The following is a 14,098-nucleotide window of genomic DNA, read 5'->3' as shown; positions in this document are numbered from 1 at the left end:
TGATAATTGTAAGTTTGTCACTACAAGCAACACCTTTTCTATTGCATTATTTCATGGACAGACAGAGATTCTGACTTGTTTTAGTTATGAGCCAAACTCACCTGTATCTGCTCATAAGGTCTGAAATACCTGTAATTTATGAGTGTTGTCCTCAATTCCAGTACTTAGCTTATCTAGCAAAGTTACACACTTATTTTGTCTTTTTGCCTTTCTTTGTCGGAGTTAATTTCCTTACTGATAGGAACTTTTGTCCTGCTAATGTAACAGGCTAATAAGATAATGAACAACACTGCCACACTGTACTTGCCAGAATGTGGTGGCCTAGATCTTTTCTTCCGGACAAATCGACTGAATCATGTGTTTATCCTGAGTATAAATCAATTACAGCAATTATGCTTCACACCATCTGGACTGTGTATTTGTCAATAATGCAATAGAGAACCAAAGTTACACATCACCTCTGGGCAGATATCCACAGTGTTTTTACCCATTTTGTGTGTGTAAATACATCATCATGTCATTGATTGCTTTGAAAAATAAAGATATGATATAGGGTCATAGCCACAACTGCTATAAGTGATGAAATCAGACCATTTATTTGTTGCTGTTATTTTTAGCACAGGTACAACCAGGATTATATTTCATGACTCAGTGACCTCACTGGCAGATTTGACATCGCATGTAAGCCAAAGACTCATGCTTCCACACTTCAAACAATTAGAGTGAGGCAGTCCACTTCCTGTTGTAGGCTGATGCTCCTCAGTCCTGCATGTTTCGTGCCAAATTATACCAGTGTGGACAAACAGAGTAAAGAGCAAAGGGATGATGATTTTGTTTGGTGTAAAATTGGAGCACAGTGCAAACGTGTCAGGAAGCCCTGGGTCATAAAATCATGACAACAATGTGCAAAGTTTTGGGTCTTGTATTGCATTTGAAATGTTGCCAGTCCCCTTTTACTATGGCATATTTCGGCTTCAGGAAGTTATTGAAAAATAAGCAGGAAACTAAAAGATTGTCACTGATCCAGGCTGTTGTGAGGGTAAAAATATGTAGCACATTGTTTAAATATTGCCATACGGAGCATACTCTTAGGCATTGCCTTTCAGGTCCTCAGGCAGCAATGATTCATGCTGGAATAAATAGTTCCTCTATCTTGAAGTGATTCCTCGCTTATTATCTTTCTAATATTTTGCCGTTAGGAATTCTCCATAGCCATTTAGTATGAGCTAGTTAGTAACTCATTCTCTCACTAGCATAATACAGGAACAGGTACAGGAAGCTCTGAGCGTATTAAACTGTCCTCTGATGTTGCTGGGGTTGGGTTGGTATATATTTTGGTTCCACGAAAAACTAATGTACCACTGATCAAGGATGACTTTCTCATAGTTCTTTGCTTGTTGTTTGTTTACAGCACTGTCACCGTGCTGAAGCTGTTCCCATCGTTTGCATAGCATCATGTAACGGATGCAAGAGGACACAAAAGCTTGGGGTCAGCCGCTGCAGAGCAAACAATATAGAGAAACCAGGTCAGCACTGAAATCTTAGATGTTTACACGAGGGCGTTTATTGATATAAAGCTCAGTCTGAAATACTAGGAGAGTCCAGAAAAAGAAGGGACACAAAAGAGTTTATGTGATATAGGAGCATTTTGAAAATCCTTTACTGACTAATAGTAAGATGACTGTTGTTGCTTTGGGTGTGAATATATTTAACATACAGATTGTTGACATGCCTGACCTGTAAACCTATTTGTTGAACATTAGCTGTAGGTATTGTAGTTAATCTGGGAGGCGCCACTAAGGACTGTCAAAGTGTCATTATAAGTGATACACTTATCAGAATCAGAATCAGGTTTATTACCATGCAGGTTTGCACAAGGAACTTACCTTGGTGTTGTGGTGCAAAACAGTCAAAGACATACACACAATTAAGTAGTTTTAAATAATATAAAAACAAATTAAAGGGTATATATTCTAAGTGAGAAGAGCAGCCACATTTTTAAATCCCAACCTATGAGATGTTCTGCTGATCTGAAGAAAACCAAAAACAAACAAATAAAAAACAACTTTTTATAGGGACCAATATAATATTTAGTACAGCCTTCTGAAAAATGATAGAGATCTTTGTCAGATTTGTTCAGGTTGTTTGTCTACACACGCAGCCCTCCAGCTGAAGGACATGCACAGTGTAGGCAGCAAAATGAAAGGTCATCGTGCCTCCCAAACAGCTCTCAGTTGGCAGCGGGGAACAAAATACTGAACATGTTGTCATTAAATGTAGGCCGCATTGCAGGTAATCACTCATCTGGAGTGCAACTATGTGAGTGTGTGCTTAGTGTGGGACAGTCTGACCTAGATTACTTATATTCAATTTTTGACATAATGATGGATGTCTTTTACATAATCTATATATGCCTTGCTCTTCAATATGGTTTAAAGGAAAGCTCATAATTTTTCACATCTGTCTTAAAACAATAGTCAGGTACAAAAAAATCAGGTGCACAGTCCTCATTTTGTGCAAAATGTATACCAAAACAGAAGTTAATATTAGTCAAATAACCCTCTTCCAAAGTCTCTTAGTGTCCTCTTTGTGTTTCCATGCTGAGCTGTGGTGGATAAATAGTATCAAAAGGAGGGAATTTTGAATTAAAAAAGACTTTTATGTTGGAAGATACTCACTTGGTTTGGCAAACTCAGACATCTAAAGCTTCATATTAACTTTAGATAAAACTGTAGACTACATTTTTGCGTAGAATGTCCCCCATCACTTGCATTTGAAGCTTAGTGGCCTGAGGAATTAACATGTTTTAAGACAGAAAAAAAAAACTATTGAAAATCTATTGAAAAGAACCTATCCTTTTAACTATTATACATGTTGTTTAAAGGATATAAATGACCTGTTACATTGTATGATAGTATTTTTGGTTTGTTTCATAGCTGTGCTTGAATGGGTCACATAGACTTATCAAAGCCTTTTGAACCCTGCAAATAATAATAGCCTCTTCTGTTCATGGTCTCCTTTTCATGCTCTGTATTAATCAGTGTGACTCATCTTTGCATTTCAAATCTAGTTGAATCTGTTCATTGCTCAGATCATAACCCTGGGTGGCTGATTGGCCTAGATTTATTGAGCCTTAATTAAAGAGTTTGAATAGGAGCAGACAAATGACCTTTCAGTTGAGTGTATTCGATTCAGAAGTGTCTTCACTGGGAGTCATTTAATCTTCAAAGGTGAATAGATGTTAGAGAGTTGCTGGTTAATGAAGCATAATTAGATTTTGAAAAAAATACTTTTTTTTTAAAACTGATTTGCAGATGTTTTGAGATTTGGATTTCTCTTTTTTAGATCTTAATAAGTATGTAAATTGAATAAGCCAAGTTATAACTTAAGTGTTTACTAAGTGGAGATGAACGCATCACTGTTAAAACAGTTTGCACCACACAAACAAACAAGTCGTTGCATGTAGATTAGTTGTTACTAAATATTTACAGCTAAACTAGCTATTGTAACTGTTGTATAAAGTAGTGTGAAATCATATCATTGTATCGTATTGTATCTCAATTTTAAATATTATATATATGTAAGTGTCAGATGTACATTCATGATATTAGAATCAGTGTAGTGTGTGATTGTGACTGACAGTGTATAGTTTATGATCCCTCTGGTATCATTCATTACTTTCTATGGGATATTTCATAAGATTTATAATTAGCTATATTTATTTTATGTAATTTGAGCATGACATAAAAACATAAAAAAATATTAGAAATCAATTAACGATATGTTATTATTATATTTTTTAAATTTTTGTTAGCTAGTTTCACTGTTGTTGTTGTTTTCTCTCTCTTCTTCTTTTTTTGCTTTGTTGTAATCATGCTCAGATGGTAGAGAAAAGTCCACAGGTAGGTTACACAGTGTAATCATGATGAGAAAAGATGTACATTAAAAAATTAAAATATAAAAATTCCCTTTGACAAAAAAAGTTATATAAACAAATACATATTGCATACAGCAGTGGTTTTGTAGAATCAAGGTCTCTGAGTATGTGCACGCATGTGAGCAAGTGCACACACAAATGTACGTATCGGCCACCTGACAAAAACTGTCCTTGCCAATGTTGAAACCTAACGTGAGCCTTTAATTTAATATATCACTTGGCCCCTTAAATCTGTTATTTTTGGCTTGTTATGCTACGCTTGATTAAACGGTGCTGCAGATGTTTCCTACCAACTGACACATGAGTCTTTAAGTCTTTACTATTTAAGACATCTATTAAGTTTTAATGTTGCAACCCAATTTAGTAAAACTAGCTAGTAGTTGCTAATAATTTAGGAAGAACTTTACGCAACTCAAGTGCAACCCAATACTGATCCAAACCATTATTTTTCATGTCTTACAAACCAGGCAGCAGATCTCGCACACAAAAACGTCATGACCAGAAAAGACATTTATCCTTACAATGTCACAAGCTGTGCTGCTCTGCTGCATTCTTTAAAAATATACCTCATGGCGTTAGTGTCTCACTGGAAAAGGCTCATGAAGCTTGATTTCATTTTCCACGTGGGGGGGCGGAGGATGACACCAAATCCTCCTCTGAATGTAAAACATAACGAAGCCAACATGTCATGGTGGAACATTGTGCCGGGCCTGTCGCCTCCAGCATGGCTGCCTCACAAAGGCCATCAGAGCTCCGCTGAGACTGCACAGAGACAAGGCCTGTCTGTCAGTGCGTGGGTGCATGTGTGTGTGTGTGTGTGTGCACAAGGGGGGAGAGGGGAGAGAAGAAGAGAGATGGAGACAGAAAGAGAGAGGGAGAGCTGCCTACTTAATGCTGACTAGTCAGTTTCTGGCTGTAAGACCAGATGGCCCAGTTTGGCCTCTGATTACTCAGGACATTGTCCAGGTGAGCATTTGTCTGCACAAACACATATGCACAGAAATATGCATATACACAGGAGAATACACAACCTAATGTCTCTCAAACAATTCAGTTTATAGCCTGAGCTGATTGCCAGTCCTCCCACTCTTCGGGTTAGTGTATGAAAAGAAAACTGTTTTGGGAGAATGGAAAAATGTCAGAAAAAGAAACTTTGTAGAAAAAAAGGGATAAAGAGCTGCACACACTGGAAGCTGGATTTGCAGATGTGCTTATATGGGGGTTGTAAGTGACAGATTTACTTTAGCACATGTAATTAGCATTTATAAGCAGGATATAGACACTTATTTACAATTCACGATTTATTGCTTATAACCCACTATTGAAAGAATATACAGTATTTGGACATTTTAAAGTGTTTATTTATATATTTGTGAATAAATCCAACCTTTCCCATGAAGCATCCATACATGGTGTATAAGCAGTTAATGAATGATAGGTACAATCATGTTAAATTATATAAAATTACACACATGAACAAATCCTTACAGTGTTTGTTACCTGTAAAATAAAGTGCTATCTAACAGGGGTTTGCAAAGATCAAAATAAAAAGTTCTCCAGCGAACCAACCTACATTTGCTCTTCATGTCTTTTCCTATCTCAGGTATAGTAGCTCTTATCTGTCTGTCTCCCATTAACCCCCCTCTTCCTCCCTTTACAACATCTGTCTCTCTTTTTTTTTTTTACATACCTCCCCTGCTTGAACGTACGTCTCTTCACCCCACTCGTCTTTTGTTGTTAAGGCTTGTACCTTTTCCTGCCATTTTATTGGTTTGCTTGTGACACACCACCACTGGGAACGCAGCCACAAAAGATCAAACACACGCCTATAACTACACAAGAAGCGGCTGACCCTTCCTGGCACTTGACAAATACGGCGCCATGTGACCTCTCTGTCTGTTTACATTAGCTTCCTGTCCATGATCAACAGTCAAACATGGCTGTGTCTGACAACATTAATGCCCTGTCACACATAGGAAATCCTAAGATTAAAGATTAAAGATTATACTGTAATTATCCCAGCTGCATATTATCGTCCATATATCTGTTATTATCCATTCCTCATTCAGTCCATCTATCCTTCCACCCATTGCATGACCTAAAATGTAGTCTGTATTGTTTCATAACACACCTAATATTTACTTATGAAATTAGTGCAAGAGCAATTCAGCTGGTCTGCGCCATCAGTCCTGTACTGTTATTTTAGAAGTGCATTGACCCCGCACACACACACACACACACACACACACAGACACACTCCTTAGCAGCTCGTTCAGGCTATTCGTGACAATAGGGCCTTGTCCCAGTCCATTTCCTGACTCAGAGAAAGGGACACTTTCCGGGGATTCTTCTGCCGCCTTGCCCTCGTCTATGATGAAACACACTCACGCAAATACACACACATTCACGCCCAGTGTACGACTAAGCACACCCAGGGGACAATACAATTATTCGATTTAATTTCACTTTAATTAGTCATATGTCGTCACAATTGTGACCGGCTTTGTTGGTGGACAATGAGCCTCCTTGTGTCCTGTGCACACTGGCTGGAGTTTCAATTCTGATATGATCAAAGCTGGTTGTCCTCTTACGTAAAGTATCCCGCAAGTTCCGTACTCACTGAAGAGCTGCTAAACCACAGGAAAACAATAGTTTCTTATGCTGCCAATACAAAAGTCTGTTAAGAGTTCTCAATGATATTTTTCATATTTTATTTTTCCTTCTTTCTCAGAGACACATTCGTGCATTTTGTTAGCTTCTTCTGAATTCATCAATTTCTTTGGGATTGAGTCCCAGTTCCTCTCAGTCACTGGCAAAACTCTTAAAACTCATTGAAAATGGAGGTTCAATGGAAATATCAAATCAAACTCCCCTCCAAAAATCCCCTCCTGTGTACATGAGCTCAGAGAGAGCCACAGCAGATCATTACAGTACAGTATGAAAGTCCCCTTCCACTCAAAAATGGGTTATCCTTATTGTTACTGCACCTGGATGTTTGACCTTCACTTTGCAGATTGTGCAGAGTTTGAAACTAGACAACTGTTTCCACATTTATCTGCTGAGGGGGGGAATGTTTTTCAATGCTCACATTAAATCAGACTTTAAGAAGTGTATGTGTACCTACGAGCATGATTTGTGACATCACAATTTCGAAAGCCAATATGGTCCAACATGCAACAATTCTGGAGGGGATTAAAGCATCTGAAAACATATTTTCTCAATCAGCTTTTCATTATGAGGAATGTGGACTTATATGAACACAGAATTTTCATTTACAGTTTTGTTTATTTCACATTAGAGATTAGAGATTCATGTGAGGAGAGATCAGTTGGGAATCCTGGTGACAGTTGTGGGGTTGGATTTTTTCGGACTGTTTATCAAATCTTATCAAACCACATCCTCACAGTCCTCGTGAAGCAGATTAGGAAGTTTATTTTCTGAGCTTTAGGTTTGATTGTTGTTTATTTAGTCATGAATATTAAATGTTACATAGAGACACTCAAGATTTTAAAGTTTTCTCCTCTCCTCTCCTTCCCACCTCTCAGCTAATTGAATGATTTAGCATTAAGAACAAGAAAAGTGTGTGTGTATTTGTCCTGTGTGTGTGTGAGTGTATTGCGTAACCCACTGTTTGAGGAGTGCTTGAAAAGGAAGTAGAGCATTTGTCCTAGGGTGCTGTCAGTTGTGCCACCGAAACCAACTGTGGGATTAAATAGAGAGAGAGAGAGGGAGGGAGAGAGAGACACATAAAGAAAGAGGGTTGTGTAAATGCACAGCAGGGCCTCACAACACCCGAAGGCCAACCATCTTTTGGCCTACTGGGATACTGTGCTCAGGATGCAACAGGGAGATGAGGGGAGGAAGAGGAAGGAAGGCAGGCAGGCAGGCAGGGAGAAAGAAAGTGGGAAAGACAGAGGGATGAGTGGGCTGAAGATTCACGCACTTCTGAGAAAAGAGTTGTACACAAAAGGAAAAGATGGATGTGAGTGATGGATGTTGAGCAAAAAGAAAACAGTGAGTCAACAGCATTTGTTCTATAGCTTCCCACTGAAATAAATTTAATCAACAATGTGTGATGTGACATTCAAAATAACCACTGCATGGCCCGTAGACCAACAGGAAGACTGTGTATATTCTAGGCTGAAACTGGATTGGTTTATGTAGGATTAACTCTTTTATATTACCTATTCTAAGTGCATTTGATATGATATTTGAGATTTCCCATGATGTCTTCAAAGCCAGGGAAAATTAAACCTGTGTGTCATTTTTCCTTTTTTTTTCTCTGCATATTGTGAAATGTTGTTGCCATTGAGTCAGCTGGTCAGCCAAAGCTGATCCCCACAACTATACTGGACATATTGTAATGAATTAAGCTTTCAATATTCATGGTCTCATGCCAGTTTAATTACATTACATCTTTGCCTTTCTAAATGCTTTGAGAACAGTAATATTGTAAATATATTGTTTGTTTTGTATAATGTTGGGTTTAACGAGCATTTAAAGGCATTGAAAACCCATTTTCCCAATTAACTTCTTACAATGAGTGATGGGGTCTTATATAAATGCACTACTTTCTGCCAAAATTCCTTTAAAATTGCTTTCATTTAAAGATCCCCTCCAGACATGTCTTAAATACATGTAAAATACTCTGCTTTCAGTAATAATTTGTGTGTGATTTTGTTTTTACACAAGAAAAGTTCTATTACCTAGTTAAAAACTCAGAATTGATGAATATACAAATATTTTTTCATTTCAAAAGTTTAACTACTGGACACAAGATGTCTCCTCCTTTGTTGTAAAGAATCCTCAGTGTTTGTGCACTGGAGGCTTCAAGTTTCCACATCACACTTGTGGAAGTTGCATACTGGACCCCGACTGGCACCAAACTTATGATGTCACAAATCCTACTGGTATGTTGTATGTCCTGCAAACTTTAGATTTGATTGTTGCTTATTCAGTCATGAATATTCAGTGTTGTAGTTTTTAGGGGCTTTAAGTCTTGTTTTTGCTTTAATTTATTTTACTGTATAAATGTTTGACTCAATCAGAGTGTCAGACACTTGGACTAATTTCACCCCGCCAGTAGCTTCATAACCCCATAATTTATCATTTATATTTTCAACTGTGCAATACTAAGTTAACAGTACAATAATTTTGTGCAATAGTTCAATATTCTGGTGTATATTTCTTTTCATACTGCATTTATACTGTATATTTCATCTAATATGTATTTAGTTATACTATTCTTGCTTTTAACACATTTATAGATCCCATTTCTCAGCCTCATTTTTTACATTGTAGTATAAATCACATATTTTACATATTTCTTATTTTTCTAATTTTCTATTTTTCTTATAATTTCTCTATACTTTTATATATTTCCCTTCTAGGATGTGAGCAGCTGTAACATGACCCAATTTCCCCTCAGGGATCAATAAAGTATTCCTGATTCTGATATGTAGGATATCAGTAGCTTGCAGTACAAACATAATCAAGTCATATATCCAGTAAATCAGCAACAGAAAACCAGCAGTGAAAATACATACAGTGCTCTTATCTGTCCTGCTTTTTCATATTGCACCATGCGATCGGTTGAAGCCCACTCTCCTGCCTTTGTGGTTTGATGTGGTGTAGTCATTCTGTACACATCTTTTCTGTGGGAGGCCGAAAATGAACAAAGCTCTGTGTGTCTGATTGTTTTGGTTCTCATTTGACTGGTGGCTTTGGTATGCATAATGGTGGGATGTTGTGTGTGTGTGTATGTATAACTGTGTGTGTATGACTGAGTGAATAAAAGACAATTTCAGAGAGGGAAAAGAAGGAAAAAGAAAAGGTCAACTTACTGTTTCTAGTTAGAAAATTGTGGAATCAATCTGAATTGATCCACAGTATTAAAATGTATATCTTGCTACATATGACTGCAGGTATCAGTGTTACAACCTCTGTGCAACTTTTTTTATGTTTAAGTTTATAGGTAACTCAGTAGGAAACACACATCATGTGATTTTTCGTTCCAAAGAGAGACCTGATGCACTTATATAACCCTGTCTCATCAGGTCCTTAACCTGCTGCTTTCTGCAGTGTCCACATTTCATCCACTAACAGACACAGCATTAAAGATGTTTTTCACACAAGGATTTCAATCAATTGACCTTATTTCCTCTGACTGACCTGCAGACTCCCCTCCACTGGTCTGCTCTGATTGGCTGGGTTGCACAATAACAAAAACTTTCACGTGCGTTGAACTGGTTGGTTGTGCAGTTACTTCTGGTATATTCTGGTATTGTGTTTCGGGGCTCCAGTGTTTTCCTATGTTTTTTCACGTGTTTGACTGTTTGTGTATTTTTTGCAAGACCGTTTAGGTGGATGTGAGAGATTTGATGGGCATGTGTGTCCAAATCATGGCCTCTCCTCCTGGGCATCCAATAAATTATTAACTAATCTCTGCAACCACATACAAGTTGTCACGTCGCACACAGCCTCCCAAAACACTCAAAGAACAGCGTTGATGTCATTACTGTAGGTGACATTATTTACTGTTTATGTACAAATACTGTATAAAGGTGGAAGGGAGGAGGGTTTAGTGAAAAAGAGGGTGGGAGGTAAAGAGGGAGGGGTGGTAAATGTTTTGGTTTTGACGGGGGAGTATGAGGAAAGTGTGTGTAAGGTTTAGAGCAGCGTGGAGCCAGAGTCTAAACATACTGGAGGAAGTGATGTGTGTACGCCCTTTAATGCGTATGAATGAACAGTGACTAAGGTTCCTATAATACAAATGCACACACACACATATCGGAGAGGGTCATGAACGTGCAGCTGTTTGCGGGTTGGACGCTTGTGGCATGTTGTGTTTACATTCTGTGATAAGATGTGAAACTCTTTCATTGAACATATTTTGCAAGCTAAAACACACTGACTGAATTGTAGCTTGTGTTATTCATGCTCTAATTTACGCTAATTTGGAGGCTTGATATGATCACTTCTGCTTCATTAGAAATTCTGCAAGCAACAACAGCAGCAGCAGCGGCAGCTGGAAAAAGCAAGAATTAAACTTTCTGTTAAAACAGAAATCACAGAGGCTGCAGCATCACAATGATCACATTCCACTTAATGATGATATATTTGCATTACTGTAAATCCTGTACTGGATAGTGTTACTGTTTTGTCTTTATGCAATGTTTGATTGTGAAAGAACAATATTCATTTTCAGCATGAACTTGAAGTTAATGATAATACACAATAGCTGCCATGTTACAATTTTTTGTCCCCACCAGCATACAGGATATGTACCCCTAATACTCCTAATACAAAAATAATAATCTTGAAGCAAAAATAATTTACATATTAAATAATCCACTTCTGAGTAATTCATGATGGGCACGAAATCACAAAGGAGGCTTTGTGAACTCTCTTATCACAAAGCCTGAGTCAGTATGAAATGTACTGAAAATAAGTGGGGATTAACAGAGGAAAGATCAAAAGACAATAAGACAGGAGTGGTCTTCAACTCTTCATGGAATGACAGAGGCTTTGTGCTTCCTCTATCTATTTAAAGTGCTGTGTTGACCACAGGGTTGAGAGTGTGTATGAGTGAAAGTGTGTGTGTGTGCTTTCCAGTGGTTAAAGGTTATGGTCTGTATAAACAGGGAAGGGATTTGTGCATCAGTTCTTTCCTGACTCTTTAGATTTCTAACTCGCTGCCTCCTCCATAGATGGCATCAGATTGTGTGTGTGTATGTGTGTGCTCGTGTGTGACCTGCAGGACAGCGACTCAGACTGCTGTCTCCATGGCGAGGGCTGCTTCCTGTCATCGGAAGGCTGAGCTTCCTGTGCTGAGGGTGCTGTTACAGTTTGTGTGTACTGTTGATGTCTAATATTGGATCGTTTTCAGCGCCACACAGGAGACGAAATTCATACATTCAAAAAAAAAATAAGCAGAAGATAAATGTCATATCTGTGTAGTGGTGGTGGTACATTCTACTTCAAGACTAAAATGTGTTTGACGAGCATGTACGTCTTAAAAGCAAATCTGAATATACTCCTGACCCACATTAACTGGCAATTCTTTATACTATTGTTTGCATGGCAGCAGGTTGGGGGAGACAGAACAGCATAATAGCATCCGGGAAACAAATTTCAATCGACAAGAAGTCCTGTACACTCTGACTATGACTCATCCTAGCCTTCAGATTAGACGCCTGCTTGCACGAGACCAAAAAGATAGAGCTGAAATGAGTCGAGCCAGGCGGGTGAAGTTTGGGGCGAGGCTAAAGGTGGAGGAAGCCTCTCAAAATAGCAAATGCAGGCCAAAGCCATTGTCTGAGCTGTTCCAGTGTCTGTTCTTTTCCTCCTGCAGACTACCCCATCCCTGTTTGCCCCACCCCTACACTACACTAACTGGACAGTAGACACACAGGCACCAGGGGGGAAACTATTCTGCTGCACGCCATTCTTTGAGGATAGCTATTGTAAAGTATTGGCAAAGAACAATGAGTAGCTTTCATAAATTTTGCAGATGAGTATGCCAAATGTAAACCCTAACATTTGATAGTTTATTGCACATATGTCAGTATTTACATCATGTTTTAAACAGCATTTTGAATTTACGAGTGTTTATGTACTTGCAGTCTGTGTCATTGTGTTGTTGCATGCGTCTTCAGTATAGCAATACATTTCAGATTCAGTGCAATATACAGCGTCTTTAATTAGTAAAATCAATCCAGAGTTTGACACTGAAATCCCCCGAGCATCACACTAGAGTCATCATTAGAGGCATGATGGGAATTCCCATGACCTTTTAAGTTGCACCCTTCTACACTAGAGTCATGACTCATCGCCATTGCTTATATAATGAATACAAATGCACACAAACATAGAGACGTTTTGCAGTGTGGGGACACTTTTGTAACTTTTCATACTGAAGGTAATTTAATTTAGTTGAAGATTTCTGTTCATGGGTTGCAGTGCTAACAAGGTAGCAGTAATTTCACTCTCAACACAAACCTGAACAGCAAATCAGGCTGCGAAATCACTGCTGCCATGTTCACATTCCCATGATGTCATTTTTGGAATAAAATGGAAATAATTTTTGGACATAATGCACAAATACTTCAAGGTACCATGTGGAGTTTTTGACCACTAGTAGCATTATGGAGCGATGTTTTGAAGAGTGGGCCCCAGTTTTGTTTGTAGCACAGGTGCACGTGGGTGATACACAGTCTCACTGATGGTTTGATACAATGTAGGTTTCAAATTGACTTTTATGAGGAAGAAAATGCATTCAACACATTTATAATTCCTCAATGATATACAAAAGCCTGTGCTTAATTCTGCAATATGCATCAGATTAAATAGAAAAGTACATCTCCCAACACATTATGCCACTGGCTTGCCTGTAGTCCTTCTCTTAAAATGCTCACTGTCCAGCAGATGCATTGTGTTCCATTTTTTAAGAGTTTGGGATGTTTTGACTGTCTGTTTGACATTTATGACTGACAAAGTGGAGGCAGAAAAGTGCTGATGGCCATCTGACATTTCTGCCTCTTTTAGGAGTCTGTTTACCTGTTTTCTTCTCTCATAGCCTTTAGTTAGGAACACATTTTGGTGAAATAGTTGTTGCAAGTGATTCTTGACATAAATGTCACGCATTTCAGTTACATAAACGTCAGCGAATGCCAGGAATGCCATCCACATACTGCTCCACGCAGGATAAAGTATGCACTGAAACTTATTTGACCCAGGTCTGATATAAATCAGAGGTCATATGGCCAAGCAAGTCTGTGACTGCAGCTCTGCGGTATCTGATGAAACTGTTCTTCTGACAGCACTTGACATTTCAGTCAGCCAGTCAGCACAGTGCTGCTCCCTGCATGGTGAGGCAGTCAGCATCTTTACGTAATAGCTGATATGTATCAAGCAGAACTAAGAGAGAGATGCAGAGTGGCAAGATTGCAAAGAACACCCACACTAACTGAAAGGAAGAGTGTGCGTGTGTGTGTGCGTGTGTGTGTGTGCGTACGCTACCACATCTAATCTTCCCATATAAGAAGCATTGGATATCAGAGCAAAAATATACGGGATGAAGGACAAAAGCATGTTTTCAAGCAGAAAGTTGCTGCCTACTTGGAGATTAGATAAAAGAGAATAAACTCTGAGCACAGAGGT

The sequence above is a fragment of the Thunnus albacares genome, chromosome 16, assembly GCF_914725855.1.
Source record: "Thunnus albacares chromosome 16, fThuAlb1.1, whole genome shotgun sequence".
Classification (NCBI taxonomy): domain Eukaryota; kingdom Metazoa; phylum Chordata; class Actinopteri; order Scombriformes; family Scombridae; genus Thunnus; species Thunnus albacares.
The sequence above is the reverse complement of the archived record's forward strand: the minus strand, read 5'-3'. Positions refer to the sequence as shown.